This window comes from Grampus griseus (genome assembly GCF_964374135.1).
Source record: "Grampus griseus genome assembly, chromosome: 2".
NCBI classification, from domain to species: Eukaryota; Metazoa; Chordata; class Mammalia; order Artiodactyla; family Delphinidae; genus Grampus; species Grampus griseus.
Window position 1 is genome coordinate 276,119 of NC_139018.1, and position 21,540 is coordinate 297,658.

The window sequence follows — 21,540 nt, forward strand, 5'->3', positions numbered from 1 at the left end:
CGAATGTGCTCTCGGAACGAAACTCGTTCGTATGTAGGGGACTTCCTGTCCTTGCAGATGCACACACCTGTTATCACCGTAACACAGAAACAAGGGTGGGCATCTATTTGAACTTATAGATTATGTGGTATTTGTTTCCTTTTTGTTAAATGAATGTTATTATTTAATCAAAACACTAGGACTAGTGCCAATTAGTGGTACTAGCAGGACTAATTAAACAAATGGTATGTATAAAAACATAACAGTATTTTGTCACGTCTCTTCCGACCTCTGAGGTACCAGTTTATCGTAACGGTTTTGTTTAACTCTCTAGAGCTTCATTTACATTTTGCAAGCTATATTAGTGTATGTTCTTAAGACACCTAAACGCAAGACTTTTTCAAAGCAGAAAGTAAATACGATAGGGTTAATTAGACAGATATTATGTACATTTAATAAAAATAACAAAGATGTGTTTCTGTCCCATGCTGACAATTTCACCCTCTCTGTTTCCTTTTCCCACAACATTTCTGTGCTGCCAGCCCCAGGGGACCCGCTTCTCTCTCTGCAGCACTAAGACTGCAGGTGGGCAGCCATCAGTCTCACGATGACTTGACCCTCCGCTGGTACACAGCTCAGTTGCCCCGATGCCCAGGGCATCCAGTGTGCTGACGACGTCTAGCCTCCTGGCCAAAGCGTCTGAGTGCGCAGCCCTCAGGTCCCGACTGGCTGGCATGGCAGGTCCTTGGAGCTGCAGAAACGGTTTCCAGCTCTTTGTGTCCAAGGCTAGCATTGGTGCCAACTGCCCATCGGCCAGGTCCTTTGCATTATAAACGCTTCGTGTTGGCTCCCTCCGTCTGCATGCCCATCGGGCATCTTCCCTAATTAGACCCCTAGAGCTTCTCAGAACAAATAGGTCTAAAGCACAGAGGTCCCTTGAACCTCTGAAATCCAAGTTGGATCCCAAATAAGTCATGGTTTTGGTAAAAGATTCTGGGACGTTCAAGTACATGAGCTGCAGACAAGTGACCCCTCCTGCTGCCTGCTAGGTCCCGGCCTCCATGGCATCTGCTCTCTGACCCCATCCCCCGTGGCAGGTGCCCTCTGTCCCCTCTACTCCCTCTCTCGTCCCCGATGCTGACCAGGCCATGCCTAGGACAGCACGTGCCCTCTTTCCTCTCTGCAGGCATCCCTGGTCCTCTGACTCTAATGCCATTTACAGACTGATGAGTCCCAAAGAGAGAGCTCCAGCCCCGAACCTGGTGGACTGGACACCACACACCTACCCACTGTGCTCCCGGGCAGCCGGGGCAGAGCTCGCCATTCCCACTGCCGGCCGCCTTCTGAGGACCCGCACGGCTGTCTGCAAACAGACTGCCTGTCCACCCCACACCACCCAGCTCTTCATGACAGCACAAAGGGCCTTCCAAGTCACTCACCTGGCCGCCGGCCTCGGGTCCCTGCAGCGCCTCCTTTCTCAGAGAAAACCCCACACACCCTCCTAAGGCCCATCACGTGTCCTGCCCACACTGGCCACAGTGCTCTCACCTCTCCCAGAAAAGATCCTCCCGGGAGTGTGACACTGGACACTGGTCACACCACCTGCCAATTGCAGGGAGAGGCAGCCAGGAACCCAGAACCAGTATTCTGAGATGCAGCTCAAAACAATGTTTCAGAAATTGCTGAAAATCCCCAGAAAAAAAAACAACCAGAGCAATCCTAAACAAATGGATTTTATTGGAGTTACTTGACTTCAAAATAAGCCAAGCAAACACCTACACAGGATCAGACCACGCGTAAGAGGGGAACATTCTGGCACCACTTCTTTAAAAAAATGTATCAATGCCTAGAAAACCCTGTTGGAGAGAAAATATAATCCAAGACCCTTACGCCCAAAAAACTAGCAGCTAGCATTCAAATATACTTTCCACAGGCATGAACTTGGGAGATTGTCCCCTTCCCAACTGAATAAACTATATATATGTTCAGTTACAATAAAATATAATTTTATCTTCAGTAGTCTATATTGTACATATCGAATATATATGAATACGTGTATATATACACATACATTCAATATTCAGTAAGTATAATGTAGACTATTTAAAATTAAAATTATTTATTTTAATAAAGACAAACATTATCCAACCAAGACAAAAATGGAAAGACTCTGACACAAAAGAAATAACCATTTCAAGTACAACTTAAGAGCCAGCACTGTGGTGTAAGGAAGGGAGAGGGCCGCTCGCGGCCTGGGCACACGAACCTGCCATCTCCACACACGGCAGCCGGGTCTGGGTGACCAGGCGCATTATAGCCTCTAGAGCAAGTGCTCGCAACAGCACGGAAGGAGCAAAGCCAGCGGGAAAGCGGAAGAGAGGCCCAGGTGTGGGGAGAGCTCTCGACAGTGGTGCAGACAGAGCCCGGGGGCCACGGCCATCCCCAGGACCACTGCATCCGAGCCTGAAGGAGCAGCAGGGTGTCCTGGGCTGGGCTACCCAGAGTCCCCCACTCCTTGCCAGGGAGTGAGGCCAGAATGTGGGACCGGCCTGGCCTTGAGATCCACACCCCAGCCACAAGCAGCCTGTGCTCGGCATGGCACCTCCGGCTGCCGAGCAGGCCAGAGAAGGTGAGGAGGTGGGCTGAGTCACAGAAACCCCTGGGGGGCTCGAGACCTCCTCCAGGCCCACCTCCCCACACAGCAGTTTCCCCTTTCGTTCTCAGAATTTGTGCAAAAGCAAAATGTAGAATTTTTTAATGGAAACTTGCATTTTTTATGAAATTAGGAAAGCTGATATAACCCACAGAATCCAAAACGTATATTAAGGAGCAGATATCACCTGACACTGTCAGAATGGCTATCATCAAAAAGGACCACAGGTAACAAGTGTTGGCGAGGGTGTGGAGAAAAGGGAGCCCTCACACACCGTCGGTGGGAATGTAAACTGGTGCAGCTGCTGTAGAAAACAGTATGGACGTTCCTCGAAAAACTAAAAATAGAACTACCAAATGACCCAGCAACTCCATTTCTGGGTATTCATACAAAGAAAACAAAACTAACTTGAAAAGAGATCTGCACCCCAGTGTTCACAGCAGCACTATTCACAATAGCCAAGACATGGAAACAACCTAAATGTCCATCGACAGATGAATGGATAAAGAAGACGTGGTACGTATATATACAGTGAAATATTACTCAGCCATAAAAAAAACCTTATCTTTTGTGACAACATGGATGGACCTAGAGGGTTTTATGTGAAGTGAAATAAGTCAGAGAGAAAGACAAATACCACATGATCTCACTTATATGTGGAATCTAAAAAACACAAAACAAATGAACAAACATAATAAAATGAGAGAGACTCAGATACAGAGATCAAAAAGGTGGTTGCCAGAGGGAAGGGGAGTGCGGAGGAGGCCAAACAGGTGAAGGGGAGTTAGAGGTACAGACCTCCCGTTACACAATAAGTAAGTCAGCACAAGGAATATGGGCAGTAGTACTGTAATAAATAAATGGGCCCAAAGCAGCTGGCATCAGGCAGAGGCCACACAGGAGGAAGTACAGTGCTTCCCAGGAGTCGCCTTTCTGGGTGGATCTTCTCCAGCTCCCGTGTCCCACCCAGTATGTGGATGGAGCCAAGCGAGTGGGTTCCTTGGAAGGCCAAGCAGAGAGAGGCTTCATAGCCGCAGCCAAGCAAGGAGACAGGAGGCAATGTGTTCAGCTTTGTCTCCGATCGCTTGTGAGACGTGGGGAGGGGGAGGGAAGGCGCTCGAAACAACCGGTGGAAAGTAAAGGTCAGTTTCACGGGTTCTCTGCACAGGTGTGGCCGCACTGCACGCTCTCTGTGGGTCCAGGTGCAATCTGGGGGTTACGTGAGCAGCCATGTGTCACGCGTGGTGGGTTTTCGGCCTGCGATGTCCAAAGTTCACCATCAGTCATCCTAGCCCCTCAGGATGCTCCGTCCGAGGGGCTGTCAGCAGATTTCCAGATCTGCGGTTTGCTTTCCCCCATGTTCTGCAAACCAAGCTTGAAGGTCTCCCTTAATCACTTGGTTTCTACCTAAGGGCCTTGAGTGTTTAAAGCACAGGGCGTGGTTTTGAAACTGAGTCCCCCTAAAACCGATTAAGCTCTCTATCCAAAATATCGTTCCCTTTCTTGTCCAACACCTGCTCCCCTTAAGATTGATGAGTATCCAGAAAAAGTGGGATTAAAACCAAGCAGGACCCTGTGGGGCACTCCTGGATCCAAAACCCTCTGCGCCCCCATTTCTGGTTTGTAGGGAAAAGGCTTCAGACTCCTATGCCTTCCCTGAGCCCAAAAAGGCAGATTCAGTTACTAACCAGGGAAGTAAGAGAATGCAGGAACAAAGGAGGAACAGTCAGGAAACAACAGGGTCCTGGCTCCTCCTCCGGGGACACACAGAACGATATACCCTTGAGCTCTTCTGCAGGAACTAAGGCCCCCACCCAGGTGGAGGATGCTAACTCCACGCTGAGCACAGACTCCAGAACACCAGCCTGTTCCCTCACCACCAACGAATCAGAAGAAAGCCACACACCCTGCAGCCCTCCCCTAAATTTTGCCTATAAAAATGCTTCCCCGAGAACCACTGGGGACTTCGGGCTTTCTGAGCACGAGCCATCTCGTCTCTGTGCACGGCCCTGCAATAAACCTTTCTCTGCTCCAAACTCCAGTGTTTCAGTTTGCTTGGTCTCGCTGTGCGTTGGGCACACGAACTTGGGTTCGACGACAGTTTCAGGGCTAGTATTACCTTACTTCAGGATGGAGAGAATTGGAAAGAATTAATTTAGGCAGCATTCAAAACGACCAAATCATCCATAAGAGAGAAGACTGGCTGGTCCTGGATTTCTCAGCAGCCACATTCAGCACCATTGAGCCGTGAACAGCGCCTGAAGGATACTCAGGGGAGGGGGCGTCTAGGAGTTCATATATGCTGGTCTGTCCTCCAAGCATAAAGACCCCTGAAGATGTGGACACAACCCACAACACATCCAGCAGCAGATGAATGATACGGAAGCGGTGGCATGTGTGTGCAATGGAATACTATTCAGCTGCAAGAAAGAAGGACGTCCTGCCATTCGTGACAACATGGATGGACCTTGCAGGCATTATGCTGAGTGAGACGAGTCAGACAGAGAACGACAAATACTGTATGATCTCACCAATACGTGGCATTTTAAAAACCAAATTTGTAAAAACAGAGAGTAGAAAGGTGGTTGCCAGGGACTGGGGGGTGGGGGAAATGGGGAGATGTTATTTAAGGTACAAACTTGCAACCAGTAGGTGAGTAAATCCAGGAGATCTAATACCCAGCGTAGAGATTATAGGCAACAATGATGTGTTATAGTTTTGAGGGTTGCTAAGAGACTGGATCTTAATTGTTCCCACCACAAAAAATAGCAATGAAAATTGTGGAGGAAAAATTAATTAGTCAATCTGAGAAAGAAGTGGAAATTTTTATTCGAGCCAAATTCAAGGATTATAACCCAGGAAGAGCATCTCAGAAAGCTCTGAGAACTGTTCTGCCCATTAGAAGTCAAGGCACAGTTCTATAATTTGTTGAGACAGAAGGCTGTACGTCAGATGACGTATTATTGACAGTTTACATAATCCAGATCTAAGCGGCATCCTGGTGAGTCATGTGACCCCTTACAAGATCAAGAAGGAATGTGACCATTGGAGGAGTTGTCTTGTCGACGCTAGGAGAAAGTTCCTCTTCACGGTTGAGCAGGTATTCCTGCTGATGGGGGAGGGGGAGGTCTGGTCGACGCCTAACGCAGACACGCAACGCACGGTGCGGGAAGCGAGGAGGCCAAAGGGCAGAGAAGCGTTTTTATGTTCACATTTTTCTTGTCTCGCCATAAAATCTGAATTTTATTGCACATAATTATGTGAGGTGATAGAGGTGTTAGCTAAGACTACGGTGGCCTCATTTTGCACACATGTAAATGTCTTGAATCCACACGTGTGGCCCTTAAACTTCCCACAGTGCTGCAAGTCAGTTACATCTCAGTAGGTTTCCATGACCCCTGCATGGTGCAGCCACCAGTGGAAAAACTTCGGCCACCAAAGATGCCCAGAGAAGCTGGGGCCAAAGGACCTGCAGTGGGTACCCAGTGCAGTTTAACTCTGAAGTAGAGCAAAAAGGAAACGGTATAACGCTCTGACAAGGCAGAAGGTTCACAACTGTCAAGAACTGGGAGAAGGGAAAGGAACGTGGGCGTTAGAGGTCTTGTTAATTGTTGCCTCACTGCTAAGAGCCAGGCCTCAAACATCAGTAAAGCGAAACCATGGGCTAGCAGCCAAGCACGTGAGGCGGTGTAAACACGCACTGAGAACATGGCCTCGCGGATTGGACCCACATGGTGGGAGGGATGGGGAAAAGGGACGAAGAGGAGCCCACCCACTCACATGTCACATTTGTTGGGCACAGACCCGTGCGTGCCATCTGAGGAAGCAGCGCAGAGGACACCGGGGAGGTGGCCGCTGCACACACAGCAGCAAAGAAAGACAACCTGAAGCGCACAGCTGCTTTGGAAAATTTACAAAGAGAAAGCATGGGGACTTCCCTGGAGGTCCAGTGGTAGAGAAGCCACCTTACAGTGCAGGGGATGAGGGTTCAATCCCTGGTCAGGGAACTAGGTTCCCACAAGCCGCCGGGCAACGGGGCCCATGTGCCACAACTACTGAGCTTGTGCGCCTCAACTACAGCCCACGCGCCACAACTAGAGAAGAGAAAACCCGCAAGCCACAACTAGAGAGAAGCCCGCACACCGCAACAAAAGATCCCACATGCCTCAACAAAGATCCTGGGTGCCACAACTAAGACCCAATGCAGCCAGAAATACATAAAACAAATAAATAATAAATAAATCTTTAAAAAATACAAATAGAAAGCATGGCATAAAATGGTAAAACAGGATTGACACCAAACATACCCTTCTGTCTTATCAGTACATGTGAGTGGTCCTAACACGCCTATGAAAAGGAAGAGACATTCAAACTGGACCATCAAACAAAACCCAACTCTGATAGCACATGAGCATGCCACAAAAAATGAGAAAAGTTGGAAGACTTGAGTAAATGAATGCCAGGAAACTTCGGCTGTTTTCTCTGTGATAAAATGGAACGCTCCATGTCCTGGGCAGGTGACACTCCTTGGATCACCTCCTGCCTCTCAGGAGAGGAAGTCTGTCAGAAGCACCCCCGCTTTTGTACCAGGTCTTTCGCTTCCACTTTTAATTCCACAAGATTCTGGAAAGCAGGACACTGTTATCTGTCTTTTTTAAAATATATAGTTGATTTATAACGTTGTGTTAATTTCTGCTGAACAGCGAAGTGATTCAGTTATACATAGATATACATTCTTTTTCACATTCTTTTCCAGTATGGTTTATCACAGGATACTGAATATAGTTCCCTGTGCTCTACAGTAGGACCTTGTTGTTTATCCATTCTATTATACTGGCTTGCATCTGCAAATCCCAAAATCCCACTCCATCCCTCCCCCACCTGCCCTCCCCCTTGGCAACCACAAGTCCTTCTCTATGTCTGTGAGTCTGTTTCTGTTTTGTAGATTAGTTGATTTGTGTCATATTTTAGATTCCACATATAAGTAATATTGTATGGTATTTGTCTTTCTCTTTCTGACTTATTTCACTTAGTATGATAATCTCTTAGTCCATCCATGTAGCTGCAAAGGCATTATTTCATTCTTTTTGATGACTGAGTAATATTCCAGAGTATACGTGTACTACATCTTCTTTATCCATTCATCTGTCGATGGACATTTAGGTTGCTTCCATGTCTTGGTTACTGTGAATAGTGCTGCTATGAACATAGGGGTGCATGTACCTTTTGGACTATAGTTTTGTCTTGATATATTACCAGGAGTGGGATTGCTGGATAATATGGTAACTCTATTTTAGGTTTTTTGAGGAACATCTATACTGTTTTCCATAGTGGCTGCACCAACTTACATTCCCACCAACAGTGTAGGAGGATCCCCTTTTCTCCACACCCTCTCCAGCATTTGCTATTTGTAGACTTTTTAATGATGGCCATTCAGACTGGTGTGAGGTAGGATCTCATTGTAGTTTTGATTTGCATTTCCCTAATAATTACCGATGTTGAGCATCTTTTCATGCACCTGTTGGCCATCTGTATACCTTCTTTGGAGAAATGTCTGTTTAGGCCTTCTGCCCATATTTTGATTCTGTTCTTTGTTTTTTTGGTTGTTGAATTGTATGGGCTGTTTCTATATTTTGGAAATTAAGCCCTTCTCAATCATATCATTTGCAAATATTTTCTCCCAGTCTGTATGTTGTCTTTTCGTTTTGTTTACGGTTTCCTTTGCTGTGCAAAAGCTTGTAAGTTTTATTAGGTCCCATTTGTTTATTTTTGCTTTTATTTCTCTTATCTTGGGAGACTGACCTAAGAAAACATTTGTACAATTTATGTCAGAGAATGTTTTGCCTGTGTTCTCTTCTAGGAGTTTTATGGTGTCATGTCTTATGTTTAAGTCTTTAAATCACTTTAAGTTTATCTTTGTGTATGGTGTAAGGGTGTATTCTAATTTCATTGATTTACATGCAGCTGTCCAGCTTTCACAGCACCACTTGCTGAAGAGACTGTCTTTTTTCCAATTATATATTCTTGCCTCCTTTGTCAAAGACTAATTGACCATAGGTGTGTGAGTTTATTTCTGGGCTCTTTATCCTGTTCCTTTGATCCATATGTTTATTTTTGTGCCAATACCATGCTGTTTTGATTACTGTAGCTTTGTAATATTGTCTGAAGTCTGGAAGGGCTATGCCTCCTGCTTTGTTCTTTTTCCTCAGGACTGATTTGGCAATTCTGAGTCTTTTATGCTTCCATATAAATTTTACGATTATTGGTTCTAGTTCTGTGAAAAATGTCATGGGTAATTTGATAGGGATCCCATTAAATCTGTAGATTGCTTTTGTTAATATGGCCATTTGAACAATATTAATTCTTCCAATACAAGAGCGTGTGATTACTTTCCATTTCTTTGACTCATCTTAATTTCCTTTATTAATGTTTTATAGTTCTCAGCATATAAGTCTTTCACCTCCTTGGTCGGATTTATTCCTAAGTATTTTATTTTTTTGGATGTGATTTTTAAAGGTATTGGTTTTTTTTACATTCCCTTTCTAATATTTCATTGTTAGCATAAAGAAATGCAGGCAACTTCTATATGTTAATCTTGTATCCTGCTACTTTGCTGATTTCGTTATGAGTTCTAGTAGTTTTTGTGTGGAGTCTGTAGGGTTTTCTATATATAATATTATGTCATCTGCATATAATGACAATTTTTCCTCTTCCCTTCCAAATTTGGATACATTTTATTAATTTTTCTTATTTGATTGCTGTAGCTAGGACTTCCAATACTATGTTGAAGAGAAGTGGTGAGAGTGGGCACCCTTGTCTCATTCCATATTTTAGTGGGAAGGCTTTTAGCTTTTCACCGTTGAGTATTATATTGGCTGTGGTTTTGTCATAGATAGCTTTTATTACGTTGAGATGTGTTCCCTCTATACCCACTTCTGTAAAATTGTTTGTCATGAATGGATGTTGAATTTTATCAAATGCTTTTTCTGCGTCTATTGAGATGATCATGTGGTTTTGTCATTTCTTTTGTTGATGTGGTGTATTACATTAATTGATTTGTGTGTGTTGAGCCATCCTTGTGAACTTGGGATGAATCCCACTTGGTTGTGGTGTATGCTCTTTTTTATGTGTTGCTGGATTTGGTTTGCTAATATTTTGTTAAGAATTTTTGCATCCTTATTCATCAAAGATATTGGCCTCTAATTGTCTTTTTATGTAGTGTCTTCATCTGGTTTTGGTATCAATGACTTTGGGAGTGTTCCCTCCTATTCAATTTTTTGAAAGAGATTGAGAAGAATTGGTATAATTTCTTCTTTGTGTGTTTGGTAAAATTCACCTGTGAAGCCATCTGGTCCTGGACTTTTGTTTGTAGGGAGTTTTTTTTTTTTTAATTAGCAATTCTATTTCAAATCTAGTAATTGGTGTGTTCAAATTATCTATTTCTTCTTGATTCAGTTTTGGTAGGTCATATGTTTCTAGAAAATTGTCCATTTTTTCTACGTTGTCCAATTTCTTGGCATATAATTTTTCATAGTATTCTCTTCTGGTTTTTTGTATTTCTGCAGTATCAGTAGTGATTTCTCCTCTTTCATTCCTTTTTTTTAACATCTTTATTGGAGTATAATTTCCTTACATTTTTATGTTAGTTTCTGCTGTATAACAAATTGAATCAGCTATACATACACATATATCCCCTCCTTCTTGCATCTCCCTCCCACCCTCCCTATCCCACCCCTCTAGGTGGTCACAAAGCACCGAGCTGATCCCCCTGTGCTATGTGGCTACTTCCCACTAGCTATCTATTTTACATTTGGTAGTCTATATATGTCACTGCCACTCTCTCACTTTGCCTCAGCTTACCCTTCCCACTACCCATGTCCTCAAGTCCATTCCCTACACCTGCGTCTTTATTCCTGTCCTTCCCCTGGGTTCTTGAGAAACTTTTTTTTTAGATTCCATACATATGTGTTAGCAGACGATATTTGTTTTTCTCTTTCAGATTTACTTCACTCCGTATGACAGACTCTAGGTCCATCCACACCACTTCAAATAACTCAATTTCATTTATTTTTATGGCTGAGAAATATTCCACTGTATATATGTGCCACATCTTCTTTATCCATTCATCTGTCAATGGACACATAGTTTGCTTCCATGTCCTGGGTATTGTAAGTAGGGCTGCAATGAACATTGTGGTACATGACTCTATTTGAATTATGGTTTTCTCAGGATATATGCCCAGTAGTGGGATTGCTGTGTCATATGGTAGTTCTATTTTTAGTTTTCAAAGGAACATCCATACTGTTCTCCATAGTGGCTGTATCAATTTACATTCCCACCAACAGTGCAAGAGGGTACTTTTTTCTCCACACCCTCTCCAGCATTTATTGTTTCTAGATTTTTTGATGATGGCCATTCTGACCAGAGTGAGGTGATACCTCATTGTAGTTTTGATTTGTATTTCTCTAATGATAGTGATATTGAGTATTCTTTCATGTGTTTGTTGGCAATCTGTATATCTTCTTTGGAGAAATGTCTATTCAGGTCTTCTGCCCATTTATGGATTGGGTTGAGTTTTTTTTTTATATTGAGCTGCATGAGCTGCTTGTAAATTTTGGAGATTAATCCTGTGTCAGTTGCTTCATTTGCAAATATTTTCTCCCACTCTGAGGGTTGCCTTTTTGTGTTGTTTATGGTTTCCTTTACTGTGCAAAATCTTTTAAGTTTCATTAGGTCCCATTTGTTTATTTTTGTTTTTATTTCCATTTCTCTAGGAGGTGGGTCAAAAAGGATCTTGCTGTGATTTATGTCATAAAGTGTTCTGCTTATGTTTTCCTCTAAGAGTTTTATAGTGTCCGGCCTTACGTTTAGGTATTTAATCCATTTTAAGTGTATTTTTGAATATGGTGTTAGGGAGGGTTCTAATTTCATTCTTTCACATGTAGCTGTCCAGTTTTCCCAGCACCACTTATTGAGGCTGTCTTTTCTCAATTGTATATTCTTGCCTCCTTTATCAAAGATAAGATGACCATAGGTGTGTGGGTTTATCTCTGGGTTTTCTATAGTGTTCCATTGATCTGTATTTCTGTTTTTGTGCCGGTACCATACTGTCTTGATTACTGTAGCTTTGTAGTATAGTCTGAGGTCAGGGAGCCTGATTCCTCCAGCTCCGTTTTTCTTTCTCAAGATTGCTTTGGCTATTCGGGGTCTTTTGTGTTTCCATACAAATTGTGAAAGTTTTTGTTCTAGTTCTGTGAAAAATGCCAGTGGTAGTTTGATAGGGATTGCATTGAATCTGTAGATTGCTTTGGATAGTATAGTCATTTTCACAATGTTGATTCTGCCAATCCGAGAACATGGTATATCTCTCCATCTGTTTCTACCATCTTTCATTTCTTTCATCAGTGCCTTATAGTTTTCTGCATACAGGTATTTTGTCTCCTTAGGTATGTTTATTCCTAGGTATTTTATTCTTTTTGTTGCAATGGTAAACGGGAGTGTTTCCTTAATTTCTCTTTCAGGTTTTTCATCATTAGTGTATAGGAATGCAAGAGATTTCTGTGCATTAATTTTGTATCCTGCTACTTTGCCAAATTCATTGATTAGTTCTAGTAGTTTTCTGGTAGCATCTTTAGGATTCTCTATATATAGCATCATGACATCTGCAAACAGTGACAATTTTACTTCTTCTTTTCTGATTCGGATTCCTTTTATTTCTTTTTCGTCTCTGATTGCTGTGGTTAAAACTTCCAAAACTGGGCTTCCCTGGTGGTGCAGTGGTTGAGGGTCCGCCTGCTGATGCAGGGGACACAGGTTTGTGCCCCGGTCCGGGAAGATCCCACATGCCACAGAGCAGCTGGGCCCATTAGCCATGGCCGCTGAGCCTGTGCGTCCGGAGCCTGTGCTCCACAGCAGGAGAGGCCACAACAGTGAGAGGCCCGCATTCAGCAAAAAAAAAAAAAAAAAAAAAAACTTCCAAAACTATGTTGAATAATAGTGGTGAGAGTGGACAACCTTGTCTTCTTCCTGATCTTAGAGGAAATGGTTTCAGCTTTTCACCGTTGTGAACGATGTTGGCTGTGGGTTTGTCGTATATGGTTTGTTTGTTCTTCTTTTTCTAATTCTCTTAGGTGGTAAGTTAGGTTGTTTATTTGAGGCTTTACTTGTTTATTGAAGAAGGTCTGTATTGCTCTAAACTTCTCTTTAAGAACTGCTTTTGCTGCATCCCATAGATTTTGTATGCCTCTGCTTTCATTGCATTTGTCTCAAGGTATCTTTCAATTTCCTCTTTGATTTCATTGTTGACCCACTGGTTTTTTAGTAACTTGTTGTTTTGTTTCCACATAATCATTTTTTTTCTCATTTCTTTTCCTGTCATTGATTTCTAGTTTCATGCTGCTGTGGTCAGAGAAGATGCATGAAATAATTTCTATACTCTTAAATTTGTTGAGCCTTGTTTTGTGCCCTAGTATATGATCAATCCTAAAGAATGTTCCACGTGCGCTTGAAAAGAATGTTTATTCTGGTTTTTCTGGATGTAATGTCCTGATAATATTAATTAAGTCTAACAGTTTTATTGTATCATTTTGGATCTCTGTTGCTTTATTGATTCTCTGTCTAGAAGATCTGTCCATTGATGTGAGTAGGGTGTTAAATTCTCCTACTATTATTCTGTTCCCATTGATTTCTCCCTTTATGTCTGTTAGCATTTGTTTTATGTATTTAGGTGCTCTTATATTAGGTGCATATATGTTGATGAGTGTAATATCCTCTTCTTGTATTGATCCTTTTATCATTATATAGTGTCCTTCTTTATCTTTCTTTATGGCCTATGTTTTAAAGTCGATTTTGTCTGATATGAGTATTGCAATCCCCACTTTCTTGTCATTTCCTTTTGCATGAAATATCATTTTCCATCCTTCTCTTTCAATCTATGTGTGTCCTTTGCCCTAAAGTGGGTCTCTGGTAGACAGCATATTGTTGGATTTTGGTTTTGTAATCCAATCTGCCACTCTATGTATTTTGATTGGAGCAGTTAATCCATCGACATTTAAGGTTATTTTTGATAGATATGTATTTATGGCCATTTTAAACTTCATTTTCCAGTTGATTCTATATTTCTTCTTTGTTCCTTTTTTTTCTTTTTGTCTTCCCTTTTGTGGTTTAATGATTTCCCTTTATATTATGCTTGTGTTCTCTTCTTTTTGGTTTTTGTGAACCTACTGTATGGTTTTGACTTGTGGTTGCCCTGTTTTTTAAATATGTTAACCCCTTCTTATATCTACTTTCTTTAGACTGATATTTATGTAGGCTCAAACAACTTCTTTTAAAAAAAATCTGCATTTTCTTACTCTCCTCCTCCATATTTTATGGTTTTTGTTTTGTTTTGTTTTGTTTTGTTGCGGTACGCGGGCCTCTCACTGTTGTGGCCTCTCCCATTGCAGAGCACAGTCTCCAGACGCGCAGGTTCAGCAGCCATGGCTCACGGGCCCAGCCGCTCCACGGCATGTGGGATCTTCCTGGACCAGGGCATGAACCCATGTCCCCTGCATCAGCAGGCAGACTCTCAACCACTGCGCCACCAGGGAAGCCCCATATTTTATGATTTTGATGTCCTCTTTTACATTTTCATACTTATCATTTTGCTGTTCATTGTGGTTATCATTGCTTTCACAAAAATTTTTTGATTTTTTAATCTGTATACTTGCTTAAATAATTTGCTTTCCAATTGTGATTTTTCTCTTTCCTATAGCTTCTTACTTCTTTTCTATTTAGAGAAGGTCTTTCAATATTTCTTTTAGGATAGGATTAGTATTGCTGTATTCTTTTAGTTTTTCCTTGTCTGGGAAATACTTTACCTCTCTTTCTATTCTAAATAATCTTGCTGGGTAGAGTATCTTAGGTTGCAGGTTTTTCCCTTTCAGAACTTTGAATATAACTTGCCACTCCCTTCTGGCCTGCAGTGTTTCTGTAGAGAAATCAGCTGATAGCCTCATGGGGGTTCCCTCATAATTAACTCTTTGTTCTTCTCTTACTGCCTTAGAATCATCTCTGTATCTTTAACTTTTGTCATTTTAATTATATCTTGGTGTAGGTCTGTTTGTTTTCATCTTGTTTGGAACCCTCTGTGCATCCTGTATCTGGAAGTCTGTTTCCTTCTTTAGGTTTGGGAAGTTTTCAACCATAATTTCTTCAAATACAACTTCAATCCCCTTTTCTCTTTCTTCTCCTTCTGTAATCCCTATTATGTGTAGATTGGCCTGCTTACATTATCCCATATGTCTCTTATATTGCTTTCATTATTTTCATTTGGCTTTCTGTCTGCTGATTTGGTTGGGTAATTTCCACTATTCTGTCCTCCAGGTCACTTATTCTTTCTTCTGCATTATTCATTCTGCTCTTCCTTGCTTTGAGCTCAACTTTCATCTCAGCAAATGAATTTTCTAATTTTTCTTGGCTTCACCTTTTAGTTTCTAGTTCCTTTTTACAGTAATCTGCATTTCTGTCAATAGCCTTTCTTAATTCCTTCAGTATTTTCATTGCTGACTTTTTGAACTTGGTGTCTGTTAGACTGAAGAAGTCTGTTTCATTGTTTGTTCCTCCAAGGGAATTCTCTTGGTCTTTTACCTGAGAGTGGTTCCTCTGCTTCATTTGCCTTATATTTCTCTTACTCTGTGAGTTTAGGAGAAACAATTATCTACTGTAGTCTTGGAGGGCTATATATGTGGAGGCGTCTCTGTGTAGCTTGTGTGGGCTTAATATTTTTTGGTACAAGGGCTGTTTTTAGTGTGGATACCTGCCACCTCTTTCCTCAGTGAGTGTTGGCTATTTTCTCCTTGATAGGAAGAGTGACTGGTGTTGTGGTGACCAAAGCCTGCACTGGATGTTGAGCAGGGCTTCCTGTTTTTGCTCTGTGGTTGTCCCAGCCCTGTTGGGGGAAGGGCCTGCTCCCTAGTTGTTGGAGTAGAAGCCCCAAGATCTGTTTCTGAGCTGCAGTCTAAGGTAGGAGGTATTGGAGTGTGCCCACTGCGAGAGGAGCCGCTGAGTATTTCTCCACTGGAGCTGTCCACCAGTAGTGTGCTCTGTGGTGTCACCTGTCACCTGTTGTGATGGCTCACAAAGTACACTGTTGCTGGCACTGCCCTTGGCCCCACCTCAACTGTGGGGATGCCAGCAATCAGCCCTGGGGTCGCTTAGGCATTGTTTTCATAAGGTCACCAGCACAGATCCACTGAAGTCAGGTCCCAGGACCACAGTGGTCATGCACCTGGACCCACTGTGAGTGTTATGGAGGCAGCTCAGACCCAGACCCGGCCCAGCCCCCGTGTGCATGTGCCCACAAAGCCCACAGCTGCTAAGGCCAGACCCACCCCAGCCGTGGGAACACCTGTTGTCTGCCTACAGGCACCGAGTTTACAAAGCTGGTGGTGGTGGTAAAGTCACAGCTCACACAGCCACGGGAAGAGGTTTCAGCCCTGCTTCCTACATCGTGCAGCCCCTGGGGTTCACCTCTGTGAGGGGGCAACCTGTTGGCACACACTCCTGGAGCCCACTGAGGTGGCGTCCTGTCTAGTGCATGGAGAAAGAGGCTGCTATGGAATATCCCGCCCCACTCTTCCCTTCACGTCCCACTTAACAATGGTACTTAGCTTCTATGGCAGACCCAGTCTTCTTCCGCATACACCCTGGTTGCAGCCGTACCACACTCCAGCCCCCTCAGGCTGTCTCCACACAGCCAACACCAGTCCTCTCCCCGGGTCTGACCTCCGAAGCCTAACCTTCAGCATCCAGCCCCTGCCTATACCAACAGAAGTACGTCTCAGACTGGGACACTCAGAGCAATGGCAAGTTCTGTCGGTACAGGTCTCCCTCTGTTCTGCCTGCCACAAACCAGTTGCTGCACTCTCCTCCAAACCTCTGAAGCACCCCCCACTACCTGCCAGCTGATCTCACTGGTGAGGGGTCTTCCCAGGGTGTGGGAACCTTTCCTCTTTCACAGCTCCTTCCCAGGGGTGCAGGTCACATCCCGCTTCCTCTTTTTTTCTCTTCTTTTATTCTACCCGGTTATGTGGAGGTCTTTCTTGTCCGTTCATGTGTCTGAGGTCTTCTTCCAGTGCTCAGTAAAGTGTTCTGTGAGAATTGTTCCATATGTAGGTGGTTTTGATGTATCTGTAGGAGGAGGTGGGCTCCACATTCTTCTACTCCACCATCTTGATTCCCTCTTTGTTATCCGTCTTTTTATAGACGAGGGAACTCAAGTCTCAGGGCATTTATGTGAGTTTTCCAGGGGAAGGCTGTAGTAAATGTGGACCCGGAGTTGACTGTGACTCTGCAGACACAGAAGTCCTGATCCTTCCTGCTGCAAGAGGAGTGGGTCGGGTCCACGCACTGCAGGGGCTGCAGGGAATTTGTGTGGCTCAGAGCAGATGCAGCACCACCAGCAGGAAAGCAACTCACCATATGTGGGCTAACTGCAGTGAGTCAGTGATGGAGGGGGCGGCGCATTTGGATATGAAGGCCAGCACATCATCAGGTCTTCAGAGGGGGCTCTTCCTGTTCTGGAATCTGAGGGAGCCATGTTTCCTGGTTCTGTTCATCCCTAGACCTCATCCACAGAAAAGCCACTTTCTCCAGCACAGTGTGGGTGCCAGAACCAACGGTCATTGGGAGCCTTCCAAGAATTCCAAGGGCGATGTGCTCTTCTCCCTTCCTTTCACCTTCAGCTGGAAATTTACGATGGCAGGGGTCTGTGGGAACAATGTGGAAGGAGTTCATGGCAGGAAAGAACCTCAAACTCCAAGTCAAGAAAGCCCTAAGGAGAAAAGCTGGCAAACTGCCGCAAACATGCATAAGGCTTGGCAGTGCCAACAAATGCATGCAAGCAAATGCACACAGCGATGACGGGCCATTTGTCGGGCACCCCTCCCTGTCCCGTATGGTGAGGGGGATTGCCTGACACCCTTGGCCCCACCTAAGGCTATGGATGCCCCCTCTGGGGACTGTTGGCCAAGCACTGACCTTGACCTGATGTACTGTAACCTTAGGGCAAAGGAGGGGTGAAGGGGGTGTCATGATCCCTGAGACTTTGTTGAAGATCCAGGTCACTGTACTGAAGGGACAGGCATGTCCCTCTGTCAAAGGCATGCTGCCATCAGGATCTGAACCCCAGGAGCTCCTGCGCCCATCACTGAAAACCCACTGACGTTGCTCACCCCCTTTCCTGTGGCAGCTCCCAGGGGCAACCAGCCTGTGCCAGGCAGAAAGAAGAGGCTAAAATGAAGTGCTCGTAGAGCAGCTCAACCTCCCCAGATCTCCCAGAGGAGGGTGTTCCCGGGTGCAGGGACTGCACAGTCAGGGGAGGCTGTGGACGCAGCATCGTTCTTGACATGGAGGTGTGGGAGCAGCCGGGGCTTCTCTTCTTGCATAAAAGGCCAGGCTGCAATGAGAGTGCATTTGTTCCTGCCCTTCCTTCCTGCCGCAGGTGCTGTGGGAGCCCTTCATGCTTCTAACCATGGCAGCAACTCTGCAGTCATGAGGGAACGGCCAAGACATCCTCAGAGACACAGCCCGCCACCCCCGTGTCCTCAGCACTGAGCAAGTTCCCACCCCAGCTCCTCGTTCTGTGGGGAGGCCAGCCAGCTTTGGTTGTCCTGTTGAAGATCAGGCCTGCTGTCCCCTGTAGCTGGAGGTGTCCTTCCCGTAGAGTGTGGTGACACTCCCAGTCAGTGTCCTCCTCCCAGGACCGTGGGGGAACTTAGGAGACTTCTCAAAACTTTAACCACCCCCCCACTGCCTCTTCTGGGTTGTAGGGGTGGAGGGGGGAACAGGCCAGCAGGCACTAGAATCTTTTGTTCATTTTTTGACTACTGCCTTTTGAAATTTATAGCATGTGTTGGTGTCCCCCCACACTTACTAAAAAATTTTTGTAAGTTGTTACCTTTGTCTCTGGTTTTTACCCTTTTTTGCTCATGTCCTTGGGTATTAAAAGAGGTAATTCCTGTTTCTTTTCCTTTTTTTTAAGATGTTTCTTTTATGTGGACAATGTTTAAAGTCTTTATTGAATTTGTTATAATGTTGCTTCTGTTTTATGTTTGTTCTTTTGGCCGTGAGGCATGTGGGAATCTTAGCTCCCCAACCAGGGATCAAACACGCACCCCCTTCACATTGGAAGGTGAAGTCTTAACCACTGGACCGCCAGGGAAATCCGCCTGTTTCTTTTCCCTTTGGTAACGTCTTGCAACTCTTGATTTGTTGACTGAAGCAACCACGTGCGTTGTATGCCTTCTGAACTGATCAATGAAGCACCAAGCACTTTTTCCTCTTGTGTTTTTGCCCATAAGGACCTTCCTTCTGGAGCAAAATGTCCAGAGACCAGTTTCCCAAGGGTGGAGGCCGTCAGAAGCCGAATCTCAGATACAAAGCACTCCCAGCACAAACGTGAGGAAGGTCCTCCTCACTTGCCAAAGTGCACCCGCATTCTGGCCATCTGGTCTACCACAGTGCCAGCTCTAGGAAAACAGGACCCTGGAGTGGGATTAGCTCACCAAGGCTGCAGGGCCATGGAGAGCCCTGGGCCCAGCCGCAGCCCCCGCCCTTAAGCAAGACCTCCGATCACCCAAGCACATGTCATCTCTGACTTCTCCATCTCCTGGACACTGTGATCCAGAAGTTCAAGGAGCACAGGGAATGTTGTTCCCACCTGCCTCCCGTCACGGACATCAAGGCCAAGAGCCATCTGTAGCTCACTGGCTATTTACTGAGGTAATTGCATGGATGTGTCCTGACTCTAATGAGGCAGCTGAGTGACCAGGGCACCCTGGCCTCAGGGGTCCAGTCCTCAGCTTGACTGCAACTCCTGCTCAGGACAGCCCAGCTGTCCTGGGAGATGCCAGCCCGGTTGTCCTGGGAGATACCTTCCCAGCCACCTGCTCCAGAGTAGGGTGGGGGCACCTTATGGGACACAGCTGCGGGCAGAAGCTGGGAGACTGACTCAGCATGGCCAATGGGCCCAGTTCTGGCCACCCCATTACAGAGACCCAGACGCCTCACCTGGCACTCGCTGGGGCACACACCTGTAACACACATGTCCTTTCTCTGGCACATGCTTGAAGTGGGTGGGGGCAGGAGCAGCATCCCGGGACTTGGCCATGGGATGCTATAGCAGGAGCCCAGCCTGGGCATGAGCACAGCCAGCCATGTGGCCTGCAGGCTCCAGACCCACCACTGCTGCCCTGACCCAAGTTCTGCACACCATTGCCAGGAAGGGGGGCCGGGGCAGCCTTTCTCTGAAGGGCTCAAAAAGCTCTGCCGAAGCCAGATCCTGCCACACCTGGGGGCCAAGGGGACATGCCAGCCCCCAAGGGCAGAGCTGCACTCTCCACAGGGTACACGATATTGCAGACTGGCTGATCCTCTGCTGTGCTGAAGAGACAGGGCCCGGGCTGGGTGGGGCCTGAGACACGGGGCTGGAGGAGAGGGGCTGGCAGGGCACGGTGGGCACCTCCCCTCCCCCAGGCAAAAAACCAGATGCCTGGAAGGCCAGAGCAGACATTTCCTGGAGGGCCGGGCACAGTCCCACCCCCCATTTCCTTAAAGGGAGATCAGAGGCCCTGGAGCACAGGGAGAGACTCTCAAAAAGGCTCCCCATCCTTCAGCCTCTTTGCTGAGCACACAGGCCACCTTTAAATCAGGCTACATCCAACCACCTGCCATTCTCCTCCAGGCACAAGGCCCAGCCTCTGGGTCTTGGGGTCAGCTGGACTCGCACACACACACACACACACACACACACACACACACACACACACACATACACACACACAGACTTCCCCACATGCTATCCACTGACACCTCCCACAGCAAGCCTCCAGGGCATCATCACCCCCTCCCAGTCCCCAGCCATGTCTGTGCCCTTCTGTCCACCCCTGGCAGTGGTCCATGGGCGAGCATGCCTACCACACTTACACCTGGCCTCTGTGAGCATCTCCCCTCCGTGAGGGCCCACACTTGGCACACCTGTGGGTCCTGGCACCCCAGCCCCAGGTTCAACGCTGCTGAGTGCAGGCCTCCTTTTCCCCTCCCCTGGGACCCCCCAGGGTTCACGCAGCTCTGGGAGGGGGAATCCACTCCTTTAGACCATCATGCCCCTCCCCTCGCACCCTCCCTCCAGCCAGGGCCATCAAAAGAGCTGAGACCCTCCCCGAGGACCAGCAGCCAGGGGACATGGCAGGGATCCGACCGTGTGGGCACACAGTGGTCCAGCATCAGCACAGCCCCAGCCCCCCTGGAGCCCCGTTACCACAGAGGGCAGCGAAAGTCCTCACAGTGCTAACAAGGGGGCTGCTGCCAGCGCCACAGCTGCGACCAGAGAGACCCTGACAGACCCCCCAGGGCACGCCGGCAGGAGCCAGCCACCTTGCGGTCAGCAACGGCCCAGGACCCCGCCCACTGCCATGGCAGGGCTTTCTCCACCTGAGAACCTAGGTCCAGTGCAGGTGGGCGCGAGACAGCCTTGAATATGCTCTCATTTCTAAAAGAAAAAGGAAACCACGCAGGCAGCCTTCAACACTTGCAGGATTATTAGCAGAGCGGCAAATAATCTGTAACCAGCCCAGGAATGAGTGTGGGGACTGGTGGGCAGGGGTCTCCCGTGGGCCCTGTGGCTGACCTGCCCCAGCTCCACCTCGCCCGCTGCCCGCCCTTGGGGCTCTGGCCGAGCCAGGAACCACAGTGCTAGCTGGGGCCACGGTGACTGACAACTTTACAAAACCCCTGGGCAGAGAGGCCCCAGGGCAGCTGGGTCCTCGCCCTGAGGGCTCACAGTTGGGTGCACAAGGGGGGCGGGTAGGGAGCCCGAAGAAGGAGTGTCACATGTGCCACCTGGGAAGGTGAAGGGACTTTCCAGGAGG

At 46.2% G+C, this 21,540-nt stretch overlaps 1 protein-coding gene across 4 annotated transcripts in view; it reads left to right on the forward strand.

Annotated features, from left to right (window-relative positions):
• Positions 1-21,540, forward strand: part of LOC309817912 (putative V-set and immunoglobulin domain-containing-like protein IGHV4OR15-8) — a 174,935-nt gene that overhangs the window by 94,914 nt on the left and 58,481 nt on the right. The window lies entirely within an intron of this gene.